This window comes from Pelodiscus sinensis, chromosome 19 (genome assembly GCF_049634645.1).
Source record: "Pelodiscus sinensis isolate JC-2024 chromosome 19, ASM4963464v1, whole genome shotgun sequence".
In the NCBI taxonomy this organism is placed as follows: domain Eukaryota; kingdom Metazoa; phylum Chordata; order Testudines; family Trionychidae; genus Pelodiscus; species Pelodiscus sinensis.
Window position 1 is genome coordinate 5,880,751 of NC_134729.1, and position 12,573 is coordinate 5,893,323.

Sequence of the window (12,573 nt, forward strand, 5' to 3'; positions counted from 1 at the left end):
TTACTCTGTATTTAGCCACAGTGGCTTTTTTTGTGTCCTATTACTATGTGTTTGAATTTACAAAATACAGATAAAGCTTCTATTATGTTTTTTGAATAGTTTCCGGGCAGTTTTCAGCCATTCCACTCTTGTGACTGTTCCTTATCATTTCTGTTTAACTAGTCCCCTCATTTTAGTTTAGTTTCCCTTTCTGAAGTTAAATGCTACTGTAGTGGGTTTCTTTGGTATTTCCCCCCTAGAACAATATTCAATTTAATTACATTATGGTTGCTGTTTCTGAGCAGTTCATCTTCATTCACCTCTTGGACCAGATCTTACGCACCACTTAGAACTGAATAAAGAATTGCCTCTCCCCTTGTGGGTTGCAGGACTAGCTGTCCCAAGAAGCAGTCATTAATGGTGTCTAGAAATGTTCTCCTTTCATGCAGTCCTAAGGGGATGTGTTCCCAGGCAATATGGGGATAGTTGAATTCCCCGATTATTATTGGATTTTCTGTTTTTATAGACTCTCTAAATCCCTTTAGCACTTCACAGTCACTGTCAACATCCTGGTCAGATGGTCGATCATATATTCTCACTGCTATACACTTATTATTCAAGCATGGAATGTCTGTCCGTAGAAAGTCTATGGTTGTAACTGATTCATTTAAGATTTTTACTCTATTTGACTTTCTTTCATATATAGTGCCATTCCCCATCAGTGCAACCTACTCTGTCATTCCTATATACTTGGCAGCTCATAATATGATGTCCCATTAATTATCATTGTTCACCAAGTGGTGCGACTACACAGCAGGGCTTAACTTGAAATAAGCTACACAAATTGAGCTATGTTAATTGCATAGCTTATTTCGAAATTGGGAGCTTCTACACAACACATATTTCAAAATAGAGCACTCTTCCTCCAATGTCTCTTAGGCTACGCCTAGACTGCACTGTAAAATCAAAAAACCTTTTTTTGATTTAATTTTGAAAGAAGCTATTACGTGCTCTTCCGAGCCATCCCTTATTCCTCATAGAATGCGGTTTACAGGGATGGTGAAAGAGTGCATCCATTATTTCAAATTTTTTTCCAAAATAGCAGATATGTTCCTTGGACGCAGCATTGCTATTTCAGGATACTTCCAGTATCCCTACATAGCAAGGCAGTCTAGACATAGCCTTACTCCTCATACAATGAGGGTTACAGGAGATGGAGTAAGAAGTCCTCCAGCTTCAAAGTATTTTGACATTATTTTGAAATAACTGCCTGGTATCTAGACACAGACTAAGTTATTTTGAAACAATGCTAGTTATTTTGAACTAATGTTGCTGTGTAGACGTACCCCAAGTTTCTGCAATAGCTATTATGTCTATATCCTCATTTAATACTAGGTACTGAATTCACTCATCTTAGTATTTAGCTTCTTGCATTTGTCGACAAATGGGGGCTTCAAATTAACAGCCTGCAGGCCATTTACAAGCCAAAGCATATTTGCAATCCAGCCTGGAAGACCTGGAAGCTTGGGGGGGAGACATGCCCCTCCCCATTCCCCCAAGCCCTGCCCCTTTCCACCACCACCCTGCCCTCTTCCTTCGTTTCACCCCATCCCCTGAAGGATGAGCTTCAGGGATTGCTGGGGGGGCCTGCAGAGGCAGTAGTCAGGTCCATAGATGGCCCACAGGCTGTGAGTTTGAGACCCCTGAACTACAAGCACTTGTACAATTTGCCAATATTTAGCTGGTTTGCCTTTATGTGATGTAATTGAATGAGACCTTTTTCCATTTGACTGTTTCTCTTCAGCTCCTACTAGTACTTTATCGAACTTCTGGATTCTCTTTCTTAGTAGGATAAAGAAGATTCCTTGACTAAATCCTACCCTGCAGCATCTGTCCATCTGAACTCGATGCATCACTGCACCTGCTGACTTTCCTCTATGGTTTTTTTTAATTTTACATATCAGCACAATTGAGTTCCATTTTTGTATAGGGGAAGCCTGTTCTTCCTGCACTAGCCAATTAGCCCGTCATAAGACGGGATTTTCAGGTCTCTCCTACACGTTGGTCTTCTCTCCTGAGCCTCCGGTCTCTCGCTCCATGTCTCTCTCTTACTCTCTCTCTCCTCCTCCTACTACCTCCCCTCCCTCCTCTCTCAGCTCTCCTCCGCCTCCTGCCTCTCTCTCTGTCTCTCTCTTTCTCTTCTCCTCCCCCTCCTGCCTCTCACTCGGGGGATCGCGGAGCCCAAATGCAGCGGCCCGGCTGAGCGGTGCAGAATTCAGTCAAGCCCCACTGCGGGAGGCGAAGGAAGGCGGGACGGTGATGTTCATGGCCAGGGGGCAGGGCGTGGAGCTGCTGTCATGCCGCAAGTCACCGCCCTGCCCCCCTTCGCCTTCCGCCGTGGTGCTTGGCTGACTTCTGCACCACTCAGTCGGGCCGCCGTGGGGAAACAGGCAGAGCAAGCGGCCATTTGGGCTCCCCTGCAGCAGCCCAGCTGAGCGGCACAGAAGTCAGCCGAGTGCCCCAGCAGGAGGCGAAGCACATGACTCAGGCAACAGCGCCACCCAAAGGGAACAGCCAGGGAGGCAACAGCGCCACCCAGAGGGAACAGCCAGCATTTCAGCGTTACAGAGTCACAGACATTGAGCTACTATATATATGATAAGCGCCTTCTTTCCCAAAAGGTCCTCAGTATCTAATAAGCTTAAAATACATCCTCTAGCCATCATTGTCTCATCCATACTTTGAGACCCTGCAGTTCTGCCTGTCTAGCTAGCCCTGAACCTTCATACCTCCCAGACACCCTAAGTACAACCATTAGAGAGATTAATCTGGCCAGTGTTCCCTGTAAGCTGTGCACTTCTGTGGCCGCTCAAGAGAGATTCCAATGCTACCCAGCTGACTAGCACAGCACCCACAGTGAGGTTTTTTTGTTTCTATTGGTGGTGCACATTCACACACGTCTCAATGCACATAAAATTATTCTGCACATGGAAGGAAAAGATCAGAGGGAACATTGCTGGGCATCCAAATAGGGACCTCCTAGGCAGAGTGCCAAATTCGTCTTCAATAGCATTAACTTTTCCAGACCCCACTACCCAGCCCACCCTAGTCCCAACACCATCAAACCAACTCAAACACCACCTCCTACCACCCAAACTCTTCATAACTCCCTTTCACTTCCAAGGACATTGTCCAATCAGTTCCCAGCTCAGAACAGACATTCTCCTTCTGAGGCAGTCACTCTCTGACACACGGTAGACACATCCATGGAAGGCAGCTATGTTTTCCAGCCCTTCCTGGCCAGTATGGCTCTCACCCACACAGACATCAAGATAACTGAACAAAACAAACTCTCCCTCTCAGGTGTCCCTAACCAGCCTCTCCACCTCAAGACAAATCCCTTCTCCCCACAATGAGGAACAGATGCTGTTCTTCCCCATAGCAACATAAACACTCCTGGCCCCCTGAACACCCGCACAGATTGCACTGTCTTTTCTCCCCATAACAGTGCTGGTGGTGGTACCAGAAGTGGTGACTCTTCTGGTGTATCTGCACTACAGCTGGAGTGTACCCATTAAGTCAGGTAAACAGAAACACATTTAAATATAGTGTAAAATGGAATTCTGAGGTGCATTGGCTGGCTGCTAGTGAGTGTTTGCTTCAGCTTGCGAGATTGTCTGTAGGTAAGAGCTGACCTGTCTCCTAAGGTCTTTGAGAGTGAGGGATCGTTTTCCAGGTACACACCGCCCCACAGAAATACTTGCCCAGGAACCTACCCTGCAACAAGCCCCGCTGCCAACTTGGTCCACACATCTATAGAAGCGACACCATCACAGGTCCTAACCACATACGCCACACCATCAGGGGCTCATACACCTGCACATCCACTAATATGATGTAAGCCATCAAGTGCCAGCAATGCTTCTTTGCCGTGTATATTGGCCAAACCAGACAGTCTCTTCACCAAAGGATAAATCAGACACAAATCAGACGTTAGAAAAGGTAACACACATAAACCTATAGAGGAACACTTTAACTTCTCCAGACATTCAGTAATGGACTTGAAATCAGCCATCCTTCTACAAAAGACTTTCAAAAACAGAGTACAAAAGGAGATAGCTAAATTGAAGTTCATTTGCAAATTCAATACAATCAATTTAGGATTAGATAAGGATCTTATCTGGTTAATGCATTACAAAGACAATTTCCCCTTTCTTGGTATTCACCTCTACACGTCAACTGTTGTGAATGAGCCACTGCCATCCTGACTTTTGCTGTTCTTATATGTACTCCTACCTCTGTAACTTTCCACTCCAATTCATCTGATAAAGTGGGTTTTGCCCATAGAAGCTTATGCCCTAATAAATTTGTTAGTCTCTAAAGTGCCACAGAACTCCTTGTTGTTTTTGAAGATATCAACTACCCCTCTAAAAATAATGTGGATGCTAGGAAATGGTCTAATCAATTGAGTACAGATGGGCATAGGAGTTGGAACTTGTAATTTGTCAGCTAGGCAATTCTGCAATGTCCACATTGCTATTTTTAGAGGGCTAGTTTGAGTAGAGTGTGTCTGTCCACCCAAGCTGGGAGGCATTCTCTCAGGTGCAGTGTAGACAAACAGAGCTCATGCTTCATGACTGGAAAGTGGGGGCAAAACAGATTGGAGCGCGAAGGGTCCCAGAAACAGCAGTGCACACCCAGCATTTGTTTGTATAAAACATGCACCGTGTGTGCACATTCACACTTTGGACCTGGAGCTCGGTGCTACGCTAACAAAAAGTGAATTGTTTTATTAGGTGTTGGGAGATCTGCAAAGCCAGAAAAGGCAATTAGGTACCCACTACTCATTTAAAGTTAATGGAAATGGGGTGGCTACCCCCATTTGTGCCTGTCAAAATCTCATTATGCCCCATGTGCAGCCTGTGTGCATGTACTAACTAACCTGTGAAGGCCAATGGAATCTCCCCTGGCCTATTTAGAAAGCAGAACTGTGCTTTTCATATTTGGCTGAAAAATCCTCCCAGCTTCTCACCTTTCCCACAAGTCCTGCTCTTCTTATTCTCATATGAAACTTCAGAGAGTAAAATCAGCTGGATTCATTCCTTTATATTAACCCTGGTTTAACTAAATATGCATACATTCCAGGGCAAGTAAGTATTACTCAGTGAGGAGGAAAAGGCAACAAATAATGCAGCAATGGCTGAAGTATTAAATGCCTTTGTCTGTACCAGCAAAATGGCTAGCAATGATTAGATGACCAACATAGGGAACATCAGTGTTCATGGCATAGAACCTGAGGCTAAAAGGAAAAGAACAGGTTATAAATTAAGCTATGTCTACACTAGAGTCTAAAGACTTTACAGCTACACAGTGGTACTAGTGCACCTGTGCTGCAGTAAAATCTCCCAGATAGTCACTCTGGCTATGTCTAGACTGCAAGCCTCTTTCGAAAGAGAGCGTCTAGACTGCACGTTGAACTTTCGAAAAAGCGGCTTGCTTTTTCGAAAGAAAGCATCCAGTGAGTCTGGATGCTCTCTTTCGAAGAAGCCCTATTTACATTGAAGAACGCCTTCTTTCGAAAGAGGAACTTTCGAAAGAAGGCGTTCTTCCTCGTGAAATGAGGTTTACCACCATCGAAAGAAAAGCCGCGTTCTTTCGATTTAATTTCGAAAGAACGCGGCTTGAGTCTGGACGCAGGGGAAGTTTTTTCGGAAAAAGGCTACTTTTCCCGAAAAAACCCCTGAGTCTGGACACAGCCTCTGTGCCAACCGGAAAGATCTCTCCCATCGATATAATTAATCCACCCCCAATGAGCAGCAGTAGTTTGGTCTGTGGGAAAGCATCACCCACCAATATAGCACTGTACACACTGGCTTTTGTCAGTGTAAAGTGTATCAGTCAGGGATATGGTTTTTTTGCATCCTGTACTGACAAAAATTTTACCAACAAAAGTGCTAATGTATACATAGCCTTATACAAGTTAGGGCCTGATGGAATACATCCCAGAATACTTAAGGAATTTTTTAGGAGATCTCTGAACCATTAGTGATTATCTCTGAGAAATCATGAAGTATGGAAGAGATCCCAAAGGGCAGGAAAAGCACCTATCTACAAAAAGGGGGATAAGGACAGTGCAGGGAATTATAGAGCAGTTAGCTTAACTTCAATACCTGGAAAAATAATGGAGCTAATATTCAAACAATCAACTTGCAAGCATGTAGAAAAGTGATTCCCAATCTTTTTTTATGCTGTGGACCGGCAAACCCTTTCACAAACTTTTGGCGGACAGGTAACATTTTATTTGCATATTCATTATGCAAATAATGTTCAAATATGATATTGAAATGTTGCCAGTCTGCAGACTATCTGTTTGGTTTGACCTGATTTGTTCTTTACAAATCCATGCTGACTGTTACTTATCACCTAATGATCTTCCAGATGTTTGCAGATGGATGCAGCACAGGTGTATTAGTACCACTGTGTAGCTGTAAAGTCTTTAGACTCTAGTGCAGACATAGCTTAATTTAGACTTGTTCTTTTCCTTTTAGCCTCAGGTCCTATGCCATGAACTCTGATGTTCTCTATATTGGTCATCCAATCATTGCTAGCCATTTTGCTGGTACAGACGAAGTGGGTCTTTGCCCACGAAAGCTTATGCTCCAATAAATCTGTTAGTCTATAAAGTGCCACAGGACTCCTCGTCGCTTTTATAGATAGCTGGGTGTGTGATGACCGGGAGAACTGTATGTTGATTTGCCTGCCTGGTGCAAAGGTTGCAAATCTCCTGAGACATCTAGATAGTCTTACGTGTACTGCTGGGGTGGAGCCGGTGGTCATGCTACATGTAGGTACCAATGACATAGGGAAGGGTTGGAGAGAAGTTCTGGAGGCCAAATTTAGGCTGCTAAGAAAGAGATTGAAATCTAGGTCCTCTATGGTAGCGTTCTCTGAAATGCTTCCAGTTCCACGCGTAGGGCCAGGTAGGCAGGCAGCACTTCAGAGTCTTGATGCATGGATGAGACGATGGTGTAGAATATTAGGAACTGGGGAAACTTTTGGGATGAGGGAGCCTATACAGGAAGGATGGACTCTACCTAAATCAAAATGGAACCAGACTGCTGGCACTTAACATTAAAAAGGTCGTAGAGCAGTTTTAAAACTAAGGAATGGGGGGAAAGCTGACAGGTGTGGAGGAGCACATGGATCAGACGGAGACATATATTAGGGGAGGTTCTATTAATAGAGATGGTTTATGTTCTAGTCAGGAGGAGAGGATGGAAGCATGGGAAAGATCAAATGAGACACAATCAAATGAAAAAGAGTAATACATCAGGAAATGGCAGACAGATAAATAGTGACAAATTATTAAAGTGCTTATACTCAAATACTAGAAGTCTAAATAGTAAAATGGGTAAACTAGAGTGCCTACTTTTAAAGGAGGATATTGATATAATAGGCATCACGGAAACTTGGTGGAATGAGGACAATCAATGGGACACAGTCATACCAGGGTACAAAACGTATCGGAAGGACAGAGCAGGTTGTGCTAGTGGGGGAGTGGCACTATAAATGAAAGAAAATGTAGAATCAAATGAAGTAAAAAACTTAAATGATCCAAAATGTTCCACAGAATCTCTATGGATAGTAATTCCGTGCTCCAATAATAAGAATATAGCTGTAGGGATATATTATCTACCATCTGATCAGGACAATGATAATGACTATTAAATGCTAAGGGAGATTAGAGAGGCTATCAAATTTTAAAAACTCAATAATAGTGGGGGATTTCAACTATCCCCATATTGACTGGGTACACATCACCTCAGGACAGGATGCAGAGATAAAATTTCTTGATGCATTAAATTACTGCTTCTTGGAGCAGCTGGTTCTGGAACTCACAAGGGTAGAGGCTATTCTTGATTTAGTCCTAAGTGGAGCACAGGATCTGGTTCAAGAGGTAAATATAACTGGACCACTTGGAAATAGTGACCATAATGTAATAAAATTTAACATCCCTGTGGTGGGAAAAACTCCTCAGCAGCCCAACACTGTGGCACTTAATTTCAGAAAGGAGAACTATACAAAGATGAGGAAGATAGTTAAACAGAAATTAAAAAGTACAGTGACAAAAACAAAATCTCTGCAAGATGCATGGAAACTTTTCAGACACCATAATAGAGGCCAAACTTCAATGTATACCCCAAATTTAAAAATACAATGAGAGAACCAAAAAAGTGCCACCATGGCTTAATAACCAGGTAAAAGAAGCAGTGACAGATAAAAATATATCTTTTAAAAAGTGGAAGTCAAATCTTGGTGAGGAAAATAGAAAGGACCATAAACTTTGTCAAATTAAGTGTAAAAATATAATAAGAAAAGCCAAAAAGGAGTTTGAAGAACAGCTAGCCAAAAACTCAAAAAGTAATAGTAAAATATTTAAGTACATCAGAAGCAGGAAGCCGACTATACAACCAGCGGGGCCCTTGGACGATTGAAATCCTAAAGGAGCCCTCAAAGATTACAAAGTAATAAACAGAAGCTAAATGAATTCTTTGCTTCAGTCTTCACTGCTGAGGATACTGGGGAGATTCCCAAACCTGAGTCATTCTTTTTGGGTGACAAATCTGAGGAATTGTCCCAGATTGAGTAGTCATTAGAAGAGGTTTTGGAACAAATTGATAAACTTAACAGTAACAAGTCACCAGGATCAAATGGCATTAACCCAAGAGTTCTGAAAGAACTCAAATGGGAAATTGCTGAACTATTAACTGTGGTTTGTAACCTATCCTTTAAATCAGCTTCTGTACCTAATGATTGGAAATAGCTAACGTGACACCAATATTTAAAAAGGGCTGTAGAGGTGATCCTGGCAATTACAGACCAGTAAGTCTAATGTCAGTACTGGGCAAATTAGATGAAACTATAGTAAAGAATAAAATTGTCAGACACATGGATAAATATAATTTACTGGGGGAAGTCAACATGGTTTCTGTAAAGGTTTCCCTCATGTAAAGGTTTCATGCCTTACTAATCTTCTATAGTTCTTTGAGGGGTTGAGAAAGGGGGCTTGGAACAAGGGGGATCCAGTGGTTAAAAGACAGGAAACAAAGGGTAGGAATAAATGGTAAGTTTTCAGAGTGGAGAGAGGTAACTAGTGAGGTCCCTCAAGGGTCTGTCCTGGGACCAAACCTATTCACCTTATTTATAAATGATCCAGAGAAAGGGGTAAACAGTGAGGTGGCAAAATTTGCAGATGATACCAAACTGCTCAAGACAGTTAAGACCAAAGTAGACTGTGAAGAGCTTCAAAAAGATCTCACCAAATTAAGTGATTGAGCAAGAAAATGGCAAATGAAATTTAATGTGGATAAATACAGAGTAAGGCACGTTGGAAAACATAATCCCAACTATACATACAATACGATGGGGACTAATTTAACTACAACTACTCGAAAGAGATCTTGGAGCCATTGTAGATAGTTCTCTGAAAATATCCACTCAGTGTGCAGCAGCAGTCAAAAAAGCAAATAGAATGTTAGGAATCATTAAAAAAGGGATAGAGAATAAAACAGAAAAAAATTTATTGCCTCTATATAAATTCATGGTACACCCACATCTTGAATACTGCGTTCAGATGTGGTTGCCTCATCTCAGAAAATATATATTGGCATTAGAAAAGGTTCAGAAAAAGGAAACAAAAATTATTAGGGGTTTGAAACAAGTCCCATATGAAGAGAGATTAAAAAGACTTGGATTTTTCATCTTAGAAAAGAGGAGACTAAGGGGAGATATGATAGAGGTCTATAAAATCATGACTGGTGTGGAAAAAGTGAATAAGGAACAGTTATTTACTTATTCCCCCAATATAAGAACGAGGGTTCACCAAATAAAATTAATAGGCAGAAGGTTTAAAATAACCAAAAGGAAGTTTTTTCATCACTCATCGCACAGTCAACCTGTGGAACTGCTTGCCACAGGATGGGGTGAAGGCTAGAACTTTAACAGGGTTGAAAAAGGAGCTAGATAGATTCGTGGAGGTTAGGTCTATCTATGGCTATTAGCAAGGATGGGTAGGAATGGTGTCCCTAGCCTCTGTTTCTCTGGAAGTGGGAGACGGGAGGGATCACGTGAGGATTATCTGTTGTGATCCCTCCCTCTGGGACATCTGGTACTGGCCACTGTTGGCAGACAGGATACTGGGCTAGATGGACCTTGGTCTGACACAGTATGGCCATTCTTATGTTCCTGGGCTTGAGCACTCACTGGAAAAAACTGGTAGGCTAGGACCAGGAGCGTTGTGGGACCAGGGAAAAGCCAGCAGTCAGGAGCATTATCCTAACATCCCAGAGACATAAGTGGAGACTTGGACCGCTGGCAGAGGAAAGTCCTAGCCAGCTGGTGGAAGAGAGTCCTGGCTGGTGCAGGGGAGCCCCAGCACTGCTACAGAAGGGGAAGGACCAGGAGCCAGCAGCTGGGAGCCTCTCCTGGTCCTGCAAATTCCTTGGTTTCGGACCAGTCAGGTCCCAGGGGTGCCAGACCAGGGAGATGCAGACGTACATATATACAGATATCTCTCTTCTGTAGCACGATCACATAACTAGTAATGATGATGGCAATGAGGATCAGTTGGGGAGGATGTTTTTGTGATATTTTTAGTACTGTTTAACATTTATATTTGGCCACCAGGGTCTGGAGATGTACTAAAATCATTTTATTTTGTTAAAGAAAAGGGTCAATCAATTCACTAATTTCATTTATTATATTATTATTATTTATTAATTAAAGAAACAGGCAACTCAGGAGCGGATAGCGTAAATGGACCTTTTTACTTGGTTTTTTGGACCCCCAACACAACGTTCCAAGTAAGCAATGATTTGGAATCAGTTACACGCCTTTATTTTAGTATGTTAATTTACATGTCTAATACCACTTTCCATAAATTTTATGTCATAATATTAACTCCTATACAATAAATATTAATAGGCACACGATGAATATTATTATACCCTCCCCTGTTTACTTCCCGAATCAGAATGTTACAGCAATTACAAAGGATATGACCCTGAAAGTATTTTTACAGTACAAGTGAGAATAAGTAGGAGACATAACAAAGAAGACACAAACCAATTCTACTAGTCAAATACACAGAGAGGCCTTGGAATTACAATTCATCCACAAATTCAATTCTCAATCAGGATAACGGATGGCTGGGACATTATCAACCTAACATTCAATGAAGGTGCCAACAGCTCTTTGTCTGTGTAGATTCTTGCAGTAGCACCCTTCCTCTCTAATTGCTATCCTATGATCCTTAGCTGCTTCTTTTAACTATCCAATCTTTAAGTGCTTATAGATTACCAGTTCTACCTATTTGGTTTTCCTTTTGATATTTTCATAACCTCTGCTCCTTGTTTCCCGCCCCTTTCCATTTTTTTCCTTCCCCCTCACCCTTCTCTCCTATTTATTTTGGGTCTGCACATCCTAAACTCAAAACTCCAGTCATCTGAAGAAGTGGGCTGTGCCCACGAAAGCTCATGATACCATCTACATGTTTTGTTAGCCTATAAAGTGCTACCAGACCATTTGTTGTTTTTTAAAGAAGACACTGTTCAATGCAACTATCTTTCTAGACTGTAAGAATGAAGGGAAAGTGCATGTTTATACATCAGAAAGGGTAAAACCTGCTTTGGCTGGACCCTTTATCTATCTTTCCAGGCTGCAAGAACAAAGGGGGAAAATCATTTTCAAAGTACAATGCCTGCTCTGGGTGGACCCCTACCACTAATGTATAGCCATCCCAAACCCCCATTAATGTTTATGTATCCCAACACTTCCCCATTTTTTATTAAAATGAAGGGCCCAGGTGACTCCCTTTTTTTCCCCCCCATGCTGGCAAGTAGGAAGTATAAGGCAGCCGCTAATGGTGGGGTGGGTCTTTGAGTATCCTAATGGGCAATGCATCAGCTTCTGGGGTTACAGGTTTGAGCCCTGCCCTCTGCGAGCACCTACCACCTGCTGGATGTGGTGCCAGCTGAGGGTTGGGAATATAAGGTATTTGGGCTAAAGGCTCTGGTTTAATTGCTTGGTACCTTGGTTTATCGGTTATGGTTCAGAGAGGTAAAAAAGGAAGGTTATACATGGAGAGGTTATTGGCTTTATAAGTATGGGTTTTGGGGAGTGGCTAGCGCAGTGAATAGCCTTACACTTGCCATTAGTAGAATTAACAATACAGTTAGTAGGAATAACATTTTAATAGCATGGACCATTTGATTGAGGAGTGAATGAATGAATGTTTGTTAGGCCTGTTTGAAGGTCATAGGCTATATTAGTTTAAGCATAATTTGCAGGCAGTTTAATTGCTAGTTGGAATACATTCATTTTTTGGATGGCACGGGCTTCTAGGATTTGCACTTGATGTTGTTTAGCCTGGAACTCTTTTAACAGGTGTGTTAAAGTGTTTTAATGTATTTAGATTGGCTTAGGTACTGCTTTAGTTTAATTAGTTGGCACTATTAGGTATTTGGTCAGGTTAAGCTGTTGCATGGCTGGTATATAAATTTGATAGATGGAGTTTTTTAGTTGAAGGGAGAAATT